Source organism: Phalacrocorax aristotelis, chromosome 1 (genome assembly GCF_949628215.1).
Source record: "Phalacrocorax aristotelis chromosome 1, bGulAri2.1, whole genome shotgun sequence".
NCBI classification, from domain to species: domain Eukaryota; kingdom Metazoa; phylum Chordata; class Aves; order Suliformes; family Phalacrocoracidae; genus Phalacrocorax; species Phalacrocorax aristotelis.
Window position 1 is genome coordinate 167,039,424 of NC_134276.1, and position 21,181 is coordinate 167,060,604.

A 21,181-nucleotide genomic window follows, 5' to 3' on the forward strand; every position below is an offset into this window, starting at 1 on the left:
TCTCCGAATGGACTAGCTACTGGAAAAGGCTAATGACTTTTCCTTTTTTTTTTTTTTTTTTTTTAAGCTCAATATAGAAAGGTTCTCAATGAAAGCACAGAAAACATTCCAGTTTCTTACACTATATAGGGGCAGCTAAGCCGGTTTTGCATTCTGCAGAATATGTCTGAATATTGATGATCTTAAAGGTCTTTTCCAACCTAAATGATTCTATGATTCTATGTCAGTTAAACATTTACTAACCATTTGCTCTCTTAAAAGCCACTCTGTGATGTGCATAATTTGAACCTGTCATTTTTTTGCTATACAGAAGAATTAAAGCTCTCTCAAAAAAGACTGTGTTGCACTTATTAGGTGTAATGTTTATGTCTTAAATACCAATCCATTCTTAAAATAAATTAGACCTTCTTAAAGACATAAGGAAAAAAACACAACTTGTGCATTTACTATGCATAAAAGTCCATCTTGCCAAATTCTCTCATGTGAACACTGATTCAGCTCCCAGCTCTAATATTGTTAAAATTAACTTCCAACAAATTAGGTTTGGGAACAATGAAATGCAATTAAAATACTGTATGTACTGCAGCAGAAACAGATAACATTTTATGCATGTTTAGTGGGAATAAAGAGAGAGAAAATCTTTTCTTGTTATTAAAGTCACTAATGAAGGGATCTCTAAAAATATACATATAGGTACAGGACGAATTTATAACCAATTTTTTCTCTCGGCATTTCAACTGGCAATTCAATGTTGGTTGATCACATGGAGAATGCAAACCTTAATATTTGCATCATCAACAGCTAACACATGAATCCTCCTGTTTTTCTGAGATGAAAAGTGAATACTTCTTTCCAATCAGCAGTTGTTTTAAAAGCATTCTCTGAAACACTGTCCTTAATGATTTGGGCATTACTCTTCAAAGTTTAAGCCTTTCATCTGTTTTTCAAGAGTAATATTTAAATAAACAGCGAGGAAGAATCTTTCCTCAGTGTATTCTTGAATCATTTCCAAGTTGTACACACTATAAATAATTATTTAACAAAATTGAATCTCCATTTCCGTACATTTGGTTTTTGTTATTAGAAATGATTTTGGAACCCAGAACATATGGTTGAGTAAACTGCTTGGCTGCCCTACAAAAGTATAATGGAGATGCAGCCAAGGTTCTCCTCATGCTGTTTGTCATCTCATCAAGCAATGTAAACTTTATATAATGCAACACAGACACCACAGGGGTGTTTTGTTTTGGTTTTTTTTTCAAATTTTGTATTGCTAAAAGATGCATGTCTTTTTTAGGCCTCAGACTTCACTCTGACTGAAGTTCACTCTCTGTGGGTTCTATTCCAAAAATTTAACTCTAAAATCATTTAAACCTAGTAGTCATGGTAAGAAAGCCTCTTTTTAAGGCCAGGCTTCCTTTAATGTCTACTGTTAATTTAGGAGTTTGATCAGTTCTTTATCACAGATTTGGTGAACTGCTCTTGGCTTTCTGCGCTGACAGAGCACTGACCCCTTCTCCAGCCACATCAAAGCTAGACAGCAGTAATATACACTTTCTTTTGGTTGGATTCCTTTTTTTGTCAAGCAAAACCAACCTTTTGATTATGTAATACGTGTATATAAATACATATTCATCTATAAACATGTAATGTTTATATTACAGATAAGGCCCAGAGTGAATGGTCAGGACCAAGTTGATACTGTACTTTGTACTGTGCAAGCAAGAGTGGATATGCCTGTTGCCCTGAAAAGCCTTCCAATATGGTAAAAAACTATGGTGTTTTGATCATTTTTTAGCTGTCTGTGATAAGTCTTGTGACATTTCATTATTTGTTCACTTACAGTACATTTGTGATTGACAAACAAGCGCAACACTTAAAATGATACTTTTGATATTTATGCATCTCCTCCATAACAGGCGATTTGTATGAATGCATTATTATTTTTCATTATTTGTATCACAGTAATGACTGAAGCCCCTGGCTGAGAGCACCACATTGCAGCACAGACTAGAACGCACCACATTCTTCACTTTGCTCTTTCAGAGGCCTTAGAAGCTGATCAAGATGAAACAGAAGTTGGGAATGAAAGAGAAACAAAGCAACCTGCTTAAAAACTTCCTTTCATCCCTCCTCCACACATGCATGGACACTCACTTTCTTTAAAGAGACAAAACAGAGCTTACAGAGAAATATATTGTACAAGTAAGGAATCAAAGTTTGTACTAAAGTGAGGAAATGGGGGAAGAATTAAGATTGTGTGGAATATTTTTACAACACACTGACATTGTTGAAGGCAGACTCAAGTTGTGTAGGTCCAAAAGGAAAAGGACAATCACAGCAAACACATTTAAAAGTTATACAATCTAACTGAAAAAAAAAAGGCTAGGTAATAATAATATCCAGATTTTACTTTACACATATGAGAGCTCATGTGCTTGGGAGGTAATATTTTGTTCCACTGGGAATCTGGCTGAACCTTTTCCTTCTTTCCAAAAGTACAATTTCCATTCTCATACCCAGAGAGAAAATTAACATAAAAATAGTCTCTGATTTAAACATGGTCTGATACTACTCTGGAGACTAATAAGCATACAGATAATTTGCATCTAAGAGAAAAAGAACTTTTTTGCAGGGTATTTGCAAAAAGACTCTGGTAATTGTTGGAAAATGCTCTAAATTTCGGAATGATGGTCACCCAAAGTGGAACTGGCAAGAAAAAGAAGAGAAAGGTGGTGAGAGTTTTTATAAATTTCCTCTGAGATCTTTGCAGCTATTTTGATGGGCTATGCATTTGTACATGCATACACTTATGAGTATACCAAATCCAGACAGAAACACGCTCACTGTACAATGCAAAACACAACTTTTTGGACAGGTCTTTTCACTAGTCTAAATGCACTTAGGCATATAGTTATCTAGCCATGCAATTTTCCTTCTGAGAGTTTGTTGGCTTGGAAAAGCCATTATTCAAAAATCATGTATCTTATAGTAGATATTCACCCCAATGAAATGCCCTACATTTTTGGCAACATAAACATGCCACACACAGATTGGTTCGTAGCTACCACACAGGCACCAGTCAGCACGTATATACACACTTTGGAAAGAATAAAACAAAATGGAAATATGCATACTGCTTATTCTATTTCTCAGTTTGCGCAGCTGACAACTGACACTTGAAACAGTTTAGACATTCTAACATAAGAAAACTTACTGTCCTATGTTGAGGCTTTATTAATTTCATGACGATTCCACCTGAAATAGGAACTGGCCCAAAGTATGTATATCATAGGTTCACACGTGTACACTCACACAAATGCACATACACAATATTTGCTAGAAGAGAGGGTTGCAGCGGCATTGATTTGATCGCCAATGGCCACTGTAGATGGAGGAAACACAGTAACAAATGAGGGGCTATTGGAGAAGATGTAGTAAAAGTGGAGCTATGCAGGACCAAAAGAAGACAAGAATTTTCCATTTAATGTGGTTGACAAAGGAGCTAAGAGAGTTAACTGAGAAAGGAATTTAATTACATAGCTTGAGTCTTCCTTTCTGAGCATTCCTCCTGCATAGACATGGACAACCACATGAAAAGCAGAGTGCCTCTAATCTGACAGAGAAGACAGTACTGACTCACTGTATTTTTACTTCTCATACTATCTTATGTAGTTTTATACAGTTGAAAGTCATTTTAGATTAAAAGCAGATTGCATTGTAATGCATGCACAGAAATGTATCGGGAACAATGTAGTCTATATTAAAGAACAGATAAAATTTTAGGAAATTTAATTTCAAAGGAGATGTGAAGACCAGTGATGAGAGAAAGAAGACTTTTTGGTTATCAGTCTTGATTTGATGGAATTTTGCAGACAAAACCACAATTATTGCAGTTGCCTTTTTGACGTATATACTGGTGGCTTGTAATTTAGACATGAAGCAAATTAATGGATGAAAAAATGTACACTGAAGCTGAATCCAAGCAGAAGAGAGAAGACAGTCTAGCAAAGAAAAGCATTTGGACAATATCACAAAGTGAGTGTGATTAAAAACGTTACACAGAAATAATTAAGTAGGAGTTAGCAAGTCTTTTTGAAATCCATGCTGACACAAAACCCTTAGAAAAAATTATTCACCATTAGTGGTAGAACTTCTAGATGTCTACAGTGGCCTACTAGATTAACACACTTTGGGTTTGCCTATCAAAGGTAAAAGATCTGTTTTTTTCAGGTGCATAGCATCACTCGTATGCTATTAGAAAGAAACAGAAACTGTAATAAAGAAAGACCAGCCAAAAACTCATGGCCAGCCTAAAGATCTTAAAGTAGAAGGGAGACATGATCAACAGAAGAAATCAAAATTACGCAAATTGTGTACCAAGCGTTAAGAAAAAGAGACAGAGAGGAAAGAGGATCAAGGGTAAATGATGAGGTAAGATGTAGTCACAGTACAGAAGCAGAGGTCAGAGTGAAAGTAAAAATAGCAACTGGGCTATAAGAGAAAAGGAGCCTGGAGAAGGGGGACACATGGAGCCTGGAAGGGACTTCACTTCTGACAGGGTCCTGAAGGATGAGTTTTTAAACAGGGACCTCCACGCCAATGGATACTTGGAGCTGGAATGTGAATATAAAGAGAAAGAACATGTTATATATGCTCCTTTTATATTTTTGGGAGTGTTAATTGCATAATGTTATACAATTAACCTAAAAAATGGAAAACATTTAATTGATTTAAATCATATAGATTAATCGGAGAATGAACACATTCACTTAACTTCGCAACAAGAAATTGTGCAACAGATGTAGACTAAAACTGACTTAAAAAAAAAGTTCAAGCGAGTGCTTTCCTGTAAGTGAACTGTAAGGTGTTCCTGTAAACTTATAACAAAAAGACTACTTCAGAACACAAGCAGACCAACTCTTGAAAATCCAGCATATTAAATTAGGATAGATACGAAAAAATGTTAAATATTATTTAAAAAGCAAAAGATGCTTTTCAATTTGCAGTCTATAAAGAGATTTCCCAATACAGCAATATCATGCTCCTTGTTTTGAGAAGTACCTTGGCAAGCCAAGGAGGTAGCCAACAGACTGAATACCGACACATTAATTGCTTTGAAGACCAGAAACATTGCACTGAGCTCACCACAGCAGAAACCTTGAACCCAGTGGAAATATCAGAGGGGATGAATATGTATAGCCACCCAACTCATTCACAGAGCAATAACCAACAGAACACAGTGCCCCATCTTTCCTTTCTACTCAACTCTCTTGACAAGAATGACAATAACACAGACTGCATGTTGCAGATGACCATCAGCATTTAAGGAGGAGATGAAGAGAGACTTTCTGCATTAGCAATGGGTTGGTCTTTCTCTGTAGAAGAATAAAGCTAAATTCAACACAAATGGTTGAGTAACGAGCAAGATGAGTTTTAAACAAGGATACATATTAGTGTGAGAAACCATTTCTATGCTTAGATGGACTTTGCCCTAACCAGAGCTGTCATGTCACTACATGATGTGGGGATATAAGTCCTGCAAAGGTGGTGCTGAGTGAGGAGGAGCTAGAATCTTCTTTTCTTTTCTTCCTCCTTGGATCATGTCTGCATTTTGTGGTAGGTCCATTTCATCAGAACCTAATCTCATGTATACTTAGGATATTTTTATTACGGTGCTTACATCCATAGCTTTCACATCTTCTGCTTTAAAGCACTTCAGTTCCAATAGACCAAAATTGATCTATTTTCCATACGAATTTGATGACTGCTCACTTTTATTGCTGAAGATTCTTTTCCAGAAATAATAACAAAAACAGGGAATGAGACATGACACTATTTTATTTTTTCCTGCATGACTTTTTGTGTCCTTATTTGAGGGTTGACTGCACACCTCATAAGACACTGGCTAATTTTGGAATTAGAGTGTGAATCCTAAAGAAAGAGATAACACAACCTTACTAACGTTATTGGATCTCTTTACTAAGTAATCTTGTGCATAAATTGTAGACTGCATAGTTTGGACACAGCAGGTGACGGTTTTTTGTTGTCAGAAGATACCAAACACACCTTTTGTTTGTTGGACAGAAACAAGAACCCATTGGAATGCTAAGCCAACTTTCGCAGCTGTATCATGTAGATGCCTGGAGTCGCAGCTGATCAACCAACTGAATTAAAGGTTACAGAGAGGTAGGAATATCATTTAGGTTCTGTATGTTCTCACAAATCGTTAATCTGCTATGGCTGCCACTAAGATTCTGGCCTGAACTCCTATTCTGAAGGCTAAAAGCAAATACCGCAGACTGCTTTCTCACTGATTTTGCTCTCAAATGATGGTTGAGTAAAGGTCAAAATTTGGAGAGATTTTCTGCATCAAGCAGTCGCTTTCTTAAGACATTTATGTGGAGGTTGCTACCTTAATTTCTTTGGGGAAAAAAAAAAAAAAAAAAAAGGCCTTGGTAGATTCTTTTCAACAACAGATTAACTGGCTCTTCCTTTCGTCTACCAGCCTACTTGAAGATCGTCACCTGCCTGAAAGAGTTTGTCTCCAAATCACTTATTCCAGTATTTTATTAGTGAAAGCAATCACTGGATGCAATTTTTGATTAATTTTTGAAGGCCCATATTAAAACTAGTTTGGATTTCTGTGTCTGCCTTTCCCTTTCTGTGCTCCAGAAGGTGATGCTTCTCTTTTCTCATTTACTCTTTCAGCTACACCTTGCATAAGGAAGTCAAGCCCTATTGAGAGTGGTGGAGTACTTGTCATTAAATGGTCTAGTATAACATTTTATGACTCAGAACTCCTGAAAAATATGATTTATTCAGGATAAAAGCTCTTTACTAGGTCAGATGTCTGGACTGAAGAGACAGTTCATTATAGAGGATCACTCAGATTTTGCAACTGTAATAGGAATGAAGTGATTCTTTTATCATAGCGGTCCAAACCTGACTCACACCACTACTGTTCTCCTCTTTAGCCCAAGTTAATTGCTAGCTGAACAATGCTGGTATCTGTGGCTGATTTATATAGGAATATATTCCATCTGAAAAGCCTACACCAATGAAGTACAAGAGGGCATGACTGAAGGATTCAGGCGTAAAGCTTACAGGCTTAGATAATTGCTTGTAGAAAATATGATCAACTCTACCTGTCAACAAACACAAAACCAGAACTATTGAACCTTTTGAAAAAGGAGTATTATGTTTCCAGAACTGACTAACCAGACCAAACTCTACTCACCATATTCACCATAACTGTGGAATAACAGAGTCAAAAGAGTTCCCCCATTGCAACACAAAAACACACAAAAAAATAGATTCTGACCAATTTATGTCAAAAGATTTCACTCTTGTTATAACTATAGCCTACACTGAATTAGGACCATTACAGATATCTTGAGAACATTTATGGAAGAATTGGCCAAATATGAAAATTAGGACATTACAACTGCAACTATTATTTTGGTACAAATAGTTAGGCACAGTACTTATAATCCTTGCTTTGCATTTTGACAAGACATTGTGGGAAAAGCTTCTGATGGAATTACTGAGTTTCACATGGGAGCTGACCTCTGAATATTTAGCTCTGAAGCAAAAGTAAGAATAAATGGATTGAAGACTGGGCATATGCAGTACAGCTGCTGATCTATATTAAGAACACTTAAATCAATGTATATGCTCTAGATATTCTTTTATACCACTTTCAAACTTATTTACAGTTTTGCATCCAACAGAACTATTAAGAGGGATTAAGTGCATTATCTGAATACCTAAATCTGTCCTGTTCTAAATAAAATTGAGAAAATAATTTGTATTTGTATCTCACAAGACAGATTACTATAATTAAAAGCCTTTGTACAACAATTTGAAATACAAAGACCAATCCTCCTCTTATATAAAAATGGACATATTTTTGCTATTGTTGTAAAATGAAACATCTCTGTTGTTGCAAAAGGTCTGTTACTGAGATCTGTTTAACCTTTCTGTTATGTGGTTCCATTACACTTACTATCTAGCTTTATTAAATTTGCAAAATAGTTTGTTTATCTTAATTCTGGGAAAGTAGGTGGCTATAATTTGCAAATATGTCGGTCAAAAATAAACCAGTTAGATGTTCTTGGCTGGCACATTGTCAACACACACAATGAGTTCCTCCCTCCTCTCTCTCTCTCGCACACTTCTTTCTCACAAACACACACACACACTCAAAAATGTCTCCAGTAGAGTAAAATATTCACATTAATACTGGAAGCAATGGAGAAGAACCCCGGCCGACATCCCATCTGTTCTCAAGAATTAAATTTAGAAATCATATGTAATATAGACATTTCTGTCTGAATATCATAAAGCCCTGACACATTCAGGCTTTCATTAAAAAGCTCTGAGATGTGACTTGAATAACAATCTGTCTTAGCTAATTAGTATTTTCAGTTTAGCATATTCACTTTCAGACGTATTGCTGTTTGCACATGGTAATTTAGGTAAACAGAGCCCATCCACAGCTGCATCAATTAACACTGCTAATCAAAACTGAATTCAGGTAATTAGGCACATTTATGCAAAAAGTGTGTAATTTGTGGGGAAAGCTAGATTCTTCAGTAATATTTCAATAAGTAGGAGTCTCTTTTTGCAAATAAGAGAAGGAAATAATGGTAAATCAGCTCTAACATATACGTGATGCATACTCAGTGACAAATATCTAAATTAAATCTCACTAATTGGTCTGTATTTTCAGAAATTGGACTATATTTTTTCATACAAATGTTTTCCTCAGTGTTTCTACATGGAAAAGTGGATTCATTTCTGACTAAAGGTTTAGTGATTATTCAAACAGGACTTTAAAAGTTAATGTTTCCTCAAGCAGTTTTTGAACTGTTGAACATAATGGTCCAACTTGTTCTCATTTCCAGGCAGGCAATTTTTAATGAAAATGCCCTCACTTCATTTTCTCCAAAGAAGGCATATTTTAGTTTACCTTAAAGAAAAGCTTCTAGAAATTTCTCTACCACCCATTTCAAGAATGTAAAGTAGAAAATATCTCAAAAACGTTCTGCCTTGACCTACAAAGTTTCACCAGAAGAACTACAAGTTTCACACCCTTTCCTTCCCTTCACCCCAAAACCAGATTTGAAACCCTCCAAAAACTACAAAAAAACCCCACATTAAAGCAGTGTAAAAAACTGTATATTCATAACAGAATTTTCATTTCTATTGAAATGGAAAGAAATGTTCATTGTAACATTACACTCCAAGAGTTTTCACATGCAGCTATTCAAGTTATTCAAATTCAGTTCTCTGTTATGCACTCTTTCAGAAAACTACAGAAGTTTGATGGACAAAAAATGCAATGATCAACTTGTAGCTAATCTTCCATAAATTGTTAGACTGACAAACAAACAAACAAAAAAGCCTAGGCAATTACTGATTTTTAACAGAAGCTTAAAATGAATCTACCATTTTTGCCTTCAAGCTCATTTATTCTTCCCAAACCAAACAAATAAGTAAGATAAAGTAATTTTACTTCCAAACTAGTATAGTACATTTACTCAGACTAGTCAGCATGTATCTTCTGCCCTGATTTCAGAGTGACTGTTGGGGAGGGATATACAATACATTTTCATCATGTAATGTGTACATGGAATATGTAGCTTTCACTGAAGACTTCAGTGTAAAGAAAAAAAAACTTCTTTACAACTTTAAGGTCTAACCCTATATAGTTATTGAAATGGCAGTGTGTTTTGCAATCATACGCAGTACAGTGCATGTATCACTACTTAGAAAGTTAGAATCATAGAGTTATTAAGATTGGAAAAGACCTCTAGGATCATAAAGTCCAACCACCAAACTTTCGTCTGTACAGAAAAATGTGATTTGTTCTATTACGAAAAAATACATTAATAATGCTCAACATACACTGTAGTTAAAAGGACGTCAAACCTCCAATTTTCATTTAGATATTGGCAGAATATTGAGAGAATACTGACAGAGAATTCAGAAGAAAAATAAAGCTTGTGGAAGAAATAAAATTTCGAAGTATGTTGTATTCAAATAACCACAGTGACTACTGCTAATGTAGTGAAATGTTAGAATGCTGAACAATTTCTAATCAATTATGAGACCAGCTTAGAATTATATGCAGTTTCCTATGCCATCCTTGCTCGGAGCAATGGGAAACAACGTTATAACTTCACCTTTTTTTCCGTTTTTCTGTTGCAAGAGATAAATGCTCACCTATGCCACATGCTAAGCAGCTGTCCGATCTCTCACATGGCTAATTAACATTGACATACAGTGAATATCATCAAAACAATCTTATGTGACCTGTCTCTGAAAGAACTTGCCCTGCTCAGTAAATGCTTCTTTGAAAGAGCAATACAGAAGCTGTAATGACTAACAGTGTTTATTTTAGATGTTGTACTCTGTAGGAAGTGAGTACAGTGACAACATCCTAGCCTGCCCCCACTGCCACCCACCCTGGTAGTACTTCTTTGCCTAAAGTAGTCAAATATAGCAAGTATTCCAACAGACTTCCCTGAAATATTTTACTACACTGCCCTGTCTCTTCTGCCTGACTACATCAGTAAATATAAACAGACACGTGTAGGAGCATCTCTTCACTGAACACATATATAGCGTACATTATTACTTCATCATGAATTGTCAAGATGTGCCAGCTATTTGAAAACTTTATATGGTGTTAGAGTATCATTATTTCTTGCAATTTGGAATTTTTATTTGGTGTGGAGGTTTAACAAATACATGGCAAAAGGATGGAGACATCTAGATACTAAAACTTAAAAATATAAGTTGGGTGCTATATAGCTACTGTTGTTAACTAAAATATGATGGATACGTATGACTAAAAAGCTCCTATAAATAATACTATTTTCCTCAATTTAAAGAAAATTTTCATCCTACTCCAAGCACTCAAAAGCATTCCAGGATTATAAGCAAAATAATAAATACTTAAAGTTCATATTTATTTTGTCTATAAAGCATGCATTTCGTTATTTCTACCATAAAAACCATTGAAATGTTTTATGTTCCTGGTATTCATAGGGTTAAATCAAGAACATGCAAAAATTTTAGTTTGAGGAAAGCAGAAGGAAGAGCCCAAAGCCAACAATTAGTACTCTACACCTTACAAGAAGCAAAAAAGCTCAATAATTTACAAATGTTGAAGGAAGTGCTAGTTCCATAATTAAAAATCAGGCACAGATCCTTTTGGCAAATGGATCTCTTTGTTAAACATCCTACTAATCCAAGCCTGAAGGTATAATTCAGTACCCGGGAGGATCCCCTCTATACTTTTGCCAGCTGTTCCATTTAGGTCACTCCACCACAAGTTTAGCTTTTATCTATTCCTCACTTTCTTCACTGGGTCCCAGAAGCAGCAGCCCATCTCTCCAAAGGCTGTTTAAAGTGTAAATGAAAAGGCGAGACAGAAGTGAGCCACTACCTCAGGGTCCTTAATTTCTGAACTGCAATTCCTTGGACTTCCCTACCTTGACAGATGCCATATGAAGTCTTCCTTGATGAAAAGTGAGGAGTAAAACTGAATACGGAATGCAGATAGCGCATTCATTGTCATTTTAACACTTTGCAGCTTTTTTACTAGGCAGTAAGTCCACTCAAGGCCAAACAGCTGCAGCAGCCCTTCTGCCCTTCAGCCCAATTCCCAGCACTACTGCTGCTGGCATGCAAGAAAAAGCCTTCAAAGAGCTACTTTATCTCTTCTCAGCTGGCCAGAGAGAGGTGGACTCAGGGAGAGGAAGGAAAAAAAGAAAGGAAGAAGAAAATAAAGGTGATAGTTTGATCCAGTACACTGTGTGCCAAGGACCGTGAAGAGCCCTGGGTGCAGACCTGACCGGCTTGTCTCCCCCTACCCGACCAGCAGGCAAAGGAAGGAGACAGTGATGCTTCAAGGGCTTGTTTATGCAATCTGAACCAACCTCAAGTAACTAAACTAATTCTAATTTACCGCTGTTTTGGTGCAAGGCTTTTAACAAATATGTAATTTCGTACCAAAGCAACAAAAAGTTCTGAATTTAAAATTGATCCAATTATAATGGTCCTAGTCAGGGTAAATTTAAGCCCTCAGACAGTCACTACAGTCCTCCAGAACTGCCTTTAGACAGTATGCTCTTTATAACAACGCACTGATCTCTTAGTGTGGGAAAACGAAGTGTAATTCATAACAAAACAAACTAGTGCCCTGACATTCATTTGTCTGTTAAAAAAAATGCAGAGCAAGGCAGATACTCTGGGAGAAATTTCTAAGTGTTCAACTTTTAATGAAAGATTCATAAAAAATGCAGCAAATGTATCACTGAGGTCTTTCCAATTTAATATTAATTAATAAAGTTTGCTCACACAGATACCAACTGTGATGTGAAACAGAATTATAAAATCTATTGCAAATTAAGTTTCTAGGTTTTCAAAGGCTGTTCAGAAGCGTAGCCACAGTGACTCCGATGACCATCTGCATGACTTTACACATGCCATTAATCCCATGGGCTTTAGTCAACTGCCAAGATCACGTCCTGATCCATTCAGCATGATGTACCAGCTCCAACCTAAGAAGCCACTTGTGCACATTTAGTAGGAAGGACTGGAATCACAGCATTTAAGCAGCGCAGCAATTCGCACACCTGCACTTAGCCTGCTTTTGAGGAAATGCTCTGTCGGTCAAGAAGTGCAGTTCTGCAAGCTTGTAAACCTGACTTTTAAGGGTTAGGGAGAAGCTAAAAACAAGACAAAGAACAACATGCATGCAGCTTTACTTCTAATTCTGCGATGACTTGCACAGGTAAGCAACCCAGCTCCAGCGAGCTGCCTTGCAAGGCTGAACAGGCATCCTCACCTGTGTTACGCTGCCTGCTTGTGCACGCATCAGCTGGCTCAAGGTCTACACTAGTAGGTAAAGTATATCCACAGTTAATTTTCACTGCTTACCTCTCTGCATCCATGCATTCCTGCCGACATTCCTGCATGTGAGAGTTTGTTGCAGGTGGCTGCCCTCCAGTTCAGTGCTCCCATGGCGCGGCTGCTCCGGTGGTGACGAGCAGAGCAAAGGCAGGTTGCCACTGGCCAGTTCTACCAGAGCCCAGTTGTGCGCCGTCTGCAATCACATCTCACTGAGTGCAAAAGGAAAATTAAAACATTTTTTTTCTCTTACACTTGAATGACACAGCATACTGTTCTGTGTTTGCATTTAAATTGGACAGAATAATTTACCACTGGCTTTTAATTTCAGAAGGGTTAATCACCTCAGCAAAGGTCAATCAAACTTTAATCTCCAATAAAATTGCAGTAGCTTCAGTCACCTGCAGGACATTTATTATATTCTTATTTCCATGCAAAAGAATGCATCACTAATCTTCTAACTCTTTACATTAGCACATTTGCCATTAACATTTTACTAAAATTATTAATTCCTCGGAAACTATTACAAGAGCTCATTTTTACACATCTCAGAAGATAATCCTGTTAAAAACCAGCCACATCTACTGTGACATTGCTTTAGTTGTCTGCTCTAATCCTCACAACCGTTTGATACTCCAACCAAGTTCTAACAATGCACAAAGGCTCAATTACACAAAATATTACAGGGTTTAGTTTAGAACAACAATATACTGTTTTAGTAACTTAATCTTCCCTATTGTCTGCAATCACAATACTAATCTATTTTGCCACTGTTCACACCATTTTCTATTCAAAACAAAATATAGATTTTTAATTTTGCTTAGCAGCTCTTGAAAAGCAGTAGATTTACAAGTAGATTTACAAGTAGAATCTGTTACTGATGATAGGAATAATCATGATGATAGGAATATTTTTCTGGCCTGGAAAAAAAACGTATTTCCTCACAAAACAGAAGTCCTTTTTGAGGCACAGCCCATTAACAAATAAAGAAAAAAATATTTTAGTTGGTACTTCCGATTTAGTCTACTAATTGAAAGTAATTTATCTGCTATTAAATTGACTGAGAACTGCAAAATCTTACTGAAAAATTCATCGGGATTAGTTTTAAATTATCATTGCAATAATATCAGCTCAAAACTAGAAAATTATTTAACTGTAAACAGAAAATTGTAAAACAGAAAAGAGCGCGTCCCCAAAATATGTTGTTTTTAAATAAACATCAGCTACATTAGCTATACAGCAATACATTCCTTCAAAAGTCCACTGTAACAATTTCATCTGAATGCTCAGAACTCATTTACCTGTAAAGATACAGAGAAGAAGAGCAACAGAAAACTCAGGGAGAGCTCATTACGGAACCGAAACACAATGAAAACAATTCATTTTCCAAATTTTAGAAACTGGTACCAAAAAGTCAAAATTACTTGGGCAGAAAAATACTAATACCACCAAAATAAATGGGTCTCCCTTATTCTCCTACCATGGCCATATTAGCTCCTGTGAGAAAGAGAAGGAAGCGTCATATGCCATCTCATGTCTATTTAAAATGGATTTTTTAGCCATAATAACATTTTGACATACCGTAATGTAAATAAACTGTTCTTTCCCATCCCAATATTTCCTTCTCTGTCTCTCTGTCTCTCTCTGTCTCCGTCTCTCTCCTCTTTTTGTTTTAATATATGGCACACAGACAGACACACGCCCCCGTCACTGTCAATATGCACACTCATTAGCAATATGTCAGGCTGGCATTTTCAACACATACTCCAGAGCATAACTGAACCACCACGCAGTGCGCACACACACACACACACACACACACACGTAAAAATACAATTGCAGAGAAGAAGAGCACAGCAGAATCATTTTTAACTTGGAAGACTAGGTAAACGTATAAAAGGAATAAGTGAGATTCTCAGGAAATATTTTACAAAGGTGCTGCAATAGTGGCTCTCCAGCTAACGGCACTGATGCTGCTCTTATTTCACACACACAAACACACACACACACACAAATATGCATACACAAAAGCGAACATTTTAGCAGGATATTTTAATGCTGAATTACAAGCGCAAGAATACGGGGTTTTCCCTGGTTTTTGTTTTTTTTTTTTGCCTTTAAAATTACATTCTAACTTGAAGTAATGAATGAAAAAAAATATTACAAAGCATAAACCCAAATTAAGCTACAAGTTCCTAGAATACAAACTGTCAGCAGCATTTGTAGTTCCTTCAACTGAGAAAATTAGCTATGAAAATAACCGCATTCATATTTTTTGCAAAAAGCATCTGGCAAGGCAGCAAAGACCACTTAGAAAGGGTGAGTAGCACTGAACTAAGGTTTTAATTATTCACCTTTTGATGCATTGATAAAGCATATTCTAGATTGCTATTGCAACTGCTTTAAAATAAGGCAGAATAACTTCATGTGGCACCCTGAAATGAAAGATACCATCAAAGGACCATCTACTTCATTTTTCAAAAGAACAAACAGGGGAGAAATGTACGGGGAAAGAAACATACCTTTAGTTATTCCAGCGAACGACTTCTCAGCACATCTACATAGTCCTGCGGCTCCACCAGTACAAAAGTCGACACTGCAGCGCTTGTGATCTCTGTGACAATGGCATCATACTGCCGGCAATTTTTTCGATTAAACTTCTCAGACATGGTACCAACTTTGTTAATTATGATATTAGCCAGCTGGCGGGTACAATCAATCATCCACTGTAAGAAAGCCAGACAAAGAGACATCTAATCATTGCAACCAGAGCAGATAAATTTTGTTCCTTTCTTATACGTGTCACAGATTCTATCCCTCCTGACCCTCTACACAGCCATCGACTGTCAAATTTAGATTCAGCAAGCTCCCAGCTTTTCTTTATCCCTGCCTTAGATCTGAAACTCCTGGTTATCAGGAAGACAAGCGTCACCAGCTGTCTCAGAACAGGAAGGCAATCAGGTGAATAGTACTTATTATCTCTCATTGACTTCTGAGGAGCGACAAGATTGATTTTGGACCAACAACATGTCCAGATCTCAGGCACAGCTACTACGGCATCAAGTCTAGAATGTTGTGCATACGTAAAGCTGACCTCAACCTTTATTAATACAGCATACCAAAAGTTTGAGAGTTGCTGCTTTTTTTCTTTTTTGGGTTTTTTTTTTTTCTCTAAGAAAGTCTTTAAGTATTTTTTTTTCTACACAGCTGCATTGGATATTCCCTTATTCCAGGCCTCCTTCCCCCCACCTCAAAAAACTCAAGCAAGCCGACTATACCGTTACTCAAGGGACAGTGTTTCACAGTTGGATAGTCTTAATTGGGCCCACAGAAGCAGTTAGCTACCATTAAAGGCTTCTCTGTATACATCTTCCTCTCAACTAGTCTGATCGCCCGTAAATCCCAACTAGCGAAGCCTATGCTTTGAGAAGGTTAAACATGCAAATGCATTATAAGGCCAAAATATAAAAGCATCCTAACAAAATTTAGACTGATAGTTTATTTCAGCACTGCTCTAGAAAACAGTACGTTTGAGCTTTTCATTTACAGCAATATTGGACAATCCTTCATTTATGGCAGCATTGGACAATCTTGCACTCCTGCTGTAAGACTGTTTTTACAAACAAAATACACTGCAAAGTACGGGAAGGTAACTCATATAAAGAAGAAACAAAGGTTACAATAGAATAAATGCCACCCCAGTAACTCATTCTGGTACAAAAAATCCCCAACTTGGTACATTTCAAAATGCTTGCTGACAGTTCCATTTAACTAATTAGACCAGAGTACATGAGTCAATTCATACAAATTTATAAGGACATGAAAAAAGTTTTATGACCACCTTTGGATTCATGGTACACTAGCTGCCCTGGCACTTGGACCAAAGACTGCTTTTCCAAAAGCATATCTTTTCAGACAACTTGATCCTATGTTTCACCTTAATTCAAGGCTAGTTTGATATTGAAGGTAGTATCCAGCAATACTGGCTCAATCTCGATCAAGAATACGCTCTGGACTTGGCAGCATAAAATTAGTCCCGTTTTTTAGTAAATCCATTGAAAACAACAAATTTTTCTTCAAAGTTTTCACATACAATTGAGATAAAATTTTCACACTTTCTAAATCCAATCAGTTCAAATATTTTCACAATCCAAACAGAAAATAGCGACAGTTATAAAGGAGCAGCTTGTGGGAGTAAGAATTATACCCTGACCTCACCCCCTTGAAACTGCAGCGTTGTGAGAAGCTGCTCTGCCTTTCAGAAGTCAAATTTTCTTTTTATGTAACTGTCTCATTTGGAAAGTTTACGAGGCCAAATACAGGAATCATTATGCTGTTCATGATTGGTCAAAACACAACTAATTGCTTTCTGGTATTTGTTGGAAAGGTTGAGGGCAGGAAAATAAATTACATCCTCCAATGTAATGCCATCACTCCAGTCATTTTGGATGACTGATCAAGTGTTCATCCAGCTTCTCAGGCAGATATTGAAGACTGCACCAGTTCTGCTCTGCTACCCATACCCAAATTGTTAACAAGTTGATATCTAGCCCAAGTGCCTCTACACCATATTGTCACCAATGCAATGTCAGACACGCTATTAGAAAGCTCAGTCCTAGCCCAACTAAAATGACTAATTCACTTTATTAAAATATTTGCTGCCAAGAGGATTTTACTTAGAAGTTGAGGAAGCCCTTTGTGCATTATTCCTTCTCATTTCTATTGCTGTACTCAAATCACATCTTGCTTTTTTAAGACAGCCTTTAAATATGAAGAAGTAGTCTTGATCCTAGCAGAGAGCTTTAAGGCAAGAGGAAATAACTGAGCATAGGAAATGAATGAGGGACTTGGGAAGGACACAAAAATAGGAGGCTGCCATAACAACTGATTCATTTTTGTAGAAGGTGAACCAAATGCATTGGACATATAAGGCTACCCATAGTAGTATCTCCAGTCAGCCACCAGCGTAGACCTGACCAGGTTTCTAAGCTGTCAGAACTGATCTGAGCCAGCAGAACTGGAAAACAAACAGGATGGTCTCTGACAGGTCCAGACTGAAAGTGATTTAAGAATAGCATGAAAGAAGGATTGAACTTGGTACCACAGCAGCACTTGTATTTGTCCATCTTCAATAAATACATCAGGCTTTTCTCTCACTAGCACTTTTTCATTACTTCAGAGTTCACTGTAGAAAAATATGGAATTAATCTCACCTACCCTCAGCTATTATAAACAAGGCAACTAGGCTGGTCATCTATGCTCTCCTCTGTCACCACTAGGATGAAGGCGAACAAGACAGATATCTGCTGAGCATGAATTATGGTACCCATTTCAATAGTTAGATACTGGTGGAATGACTCATCCAGCGGATGTACTGCTCTCTCTATTGGCTGTCATGCAGACTTGAAAACTGGTCTGAATTCAGTTTTAACCCTACTTGGAGCAGGAGGTTGGACTAGTTGACCTCCTGAGGTCTTTTCCAACCTGAATTATTCTATTAATCTATGAACTGGCTAGGGCAAAAGCAATATAAATAGCAAAAGATATGAGATTAATCCAATTTCTTGAATTACATGTGTAATTCTTTCAAGAGGGCAGGGCAGCTGCTCTGGGTAGTTTGGCCCTCATCTTCTTTAAACCTATTGAAAAAGCAGCCATTTTTTGCCTTTTTTTTTTCCCTCCAATGAGAGAAAAAGATGAGAATTACCAAATCATCTATACAACAAGAGGTTCAGAGCAAAGGAAACATATCAAAGACAATACACAAAGAAGAAAGTACAGAAAGACCTCCACGGAAGCAACTAGACAACATACCTAGTATAGGAGGAGAAAAGGAAAGTAAGTGGTAAAGGAAAAGTAAACACAGGGTCAGGTAAAAGAAAAATTTCGTTAGAAGCGAGGAAGGTACAGCAAAGGATACGCCACACTTAACCTAAAGCACATCAAGCTTAAAAAAACATAAGCCAAGACCAAAATAATGGCGGTCCAGGATCAAAGGAGAGGTTTATTCTGGTAAAAACAAGATTATTCCAGAATTTCTACAGTATTTTCTGCACTTACAGAATACAGAAAATTGCCACCACAAAAAATACCAATCTAGAAGGGAGCATAGAAAAGAGTAAGATCCATGACCTAAAGCAAAAAAAAAAACCAAAAGAATATCCTAAAAACATTTTGATCAATAGTCACAATTGTATTTCACAACCCGAGATTGATATAAATGTATTTAGTTTTAAAGTTATGTATACCTATTCATAAGCTTGACCTTAAAAAGCACTAATAAACCTTCCATTTGTACTCTAGTAAATCCTGTAAATCTTCCATTCAGTACCTCATTATAAAAAATTAAGTGAAATTAAGCAATAATATATGTAAATTATGCATTTAAAATAATGGGCAATGTAATGAAAGGAATGCTCTTCACATTGTAATCCAGTGGGCTTTTAAATTAACTTTTAATGTTCAGCGGCTGCCAGTTAATAAAGAGCGTACACGTTTGACTGTGCTACAACACACAAACTAGAAGAAGGAAAGGAGCAACAGAAGGGCACGAAGCCAGTGCAGGATGGGCATAGATGCCATTCGGCAGGCTTAGGGGAGCACGTGTCAGAGCCTGGGTCTGAGAAGCAATGTCCCTCTGCGGTGAACCTGTTCCTGAAATCAGGACCTTTGAAGGCTCAGTGACACACTCACCCGTTTACTCACTGATTCCTCCCTCATTCCAAGAAAGAGCATATGTAGCTACAGACAGACAGCTTACGGTATAGTTTCTCATTTTGCACATCATATGCATCAGACATAGTCATGGATTTGGTTTTGGGTTTGGGGTTTTGTTGTTCGTTTGTTTGGGTTTTTTTCTTTTTTAATTTTAGTTTGAAATGCAAATCAAGACTTAACCTGCATCATAAAGTGCAGGTATATTCCACTGAAAAGAATGAAAACATAAAGTTTCACAGTGCAGAACAGTGTTTGCAAATGTCACGTGTAGCTTCTTGAGGTGGAAGCGCCATGAGGCAGATGTGAAGAGGCCACATGTTGCATCAATCCTTAGCACAGAATGTATAGAGGTGAAATATTAATGCATTGCAAGAAAAACAATCTTGCTTACATTCTAGGAATGAATCAAGAAAGAAAAAGGGAAAACAAACCATTTATCCACCCGCATCATGATAAACAGACCCAGTCTATCCTGCTATAATATGGTCAGTACATATGAACTAAAGGACTTCTGTTCTATTCTGTTGCAACCAGATGCAGGCGAGCCTGAAACTGTGAGGATTTTTCCTTGCCACTCCCTTTTTCTTGCACCAATGTTCTGTTATTCTGTTACCTACGCTAATAGTCAGACATATCTCCTTTTAAACTGATCGGTAAGAATATATACAGTGGCTCAGATACCAGCACCCTGCCTTTGACAATGTCCAGTAGCAGGTGTCCAGGTAAAAGTGTAAGGGCAAGCACAGAGTGATTTTTTTCCTGGTATACTCTCTCACCCTCTGCCCACATGTGGCACTGAAGTTTACCTAGTACATGAAATATCAGGATGGGTCAATGCAACGCATTAGACAAGATTTCAATACAATTCTCCTCTGTCAGAGAATGACAAAAATCAGTACCAAGACTGCATAGTTAAATAACTGACAACGTATCTGTAGTACAGGAAAGCTCATGTGACTAAGAAACTAAGAATGAGCTGAAATCTACAAAAATAATTATATCTCAATTAAAAAAAAAAGAGGACAAGTCATCAATTCATATTCAGACTGCTAACAATTCTGGATTAGAGAGTTTTGTTTGTATCATTCCATGAAGATGAAACAATAAAAAGCTTGCATTCCCTTAACGGAAAGATTCTTCTTCATATATAAAGCAGCTTCTTAAAGAGTCCCTCATTAGGTCGAGTGAGACATCTGAGCACCATGGCTCCAGGAGCTGGCAACGGCTCTTCCCTAAAGGCAGGGTTTGCACCATTTTGCAAGAAACTGGTGTGCAGAATTCCAAATTTTGTAGTTAAAAAGCCTTGAAGCTTCTCCTATGCAAAAGTTCCCACCCATGGTAAGCTGGAACTGGAATGGTAGACAGAAAGACACACACAGAATGAAATGACAACTGAATTAAACAAATGCTTATTCTGGGAACAATCAACACAAAATATGTTGGGGAAAACATACTGCTATATTACAGCAACCCAATCTCTTTAGATTATATGGTACTTATTTTTAATGTGTCATTTTAATTTTTTTCCCCAAAATAAAAA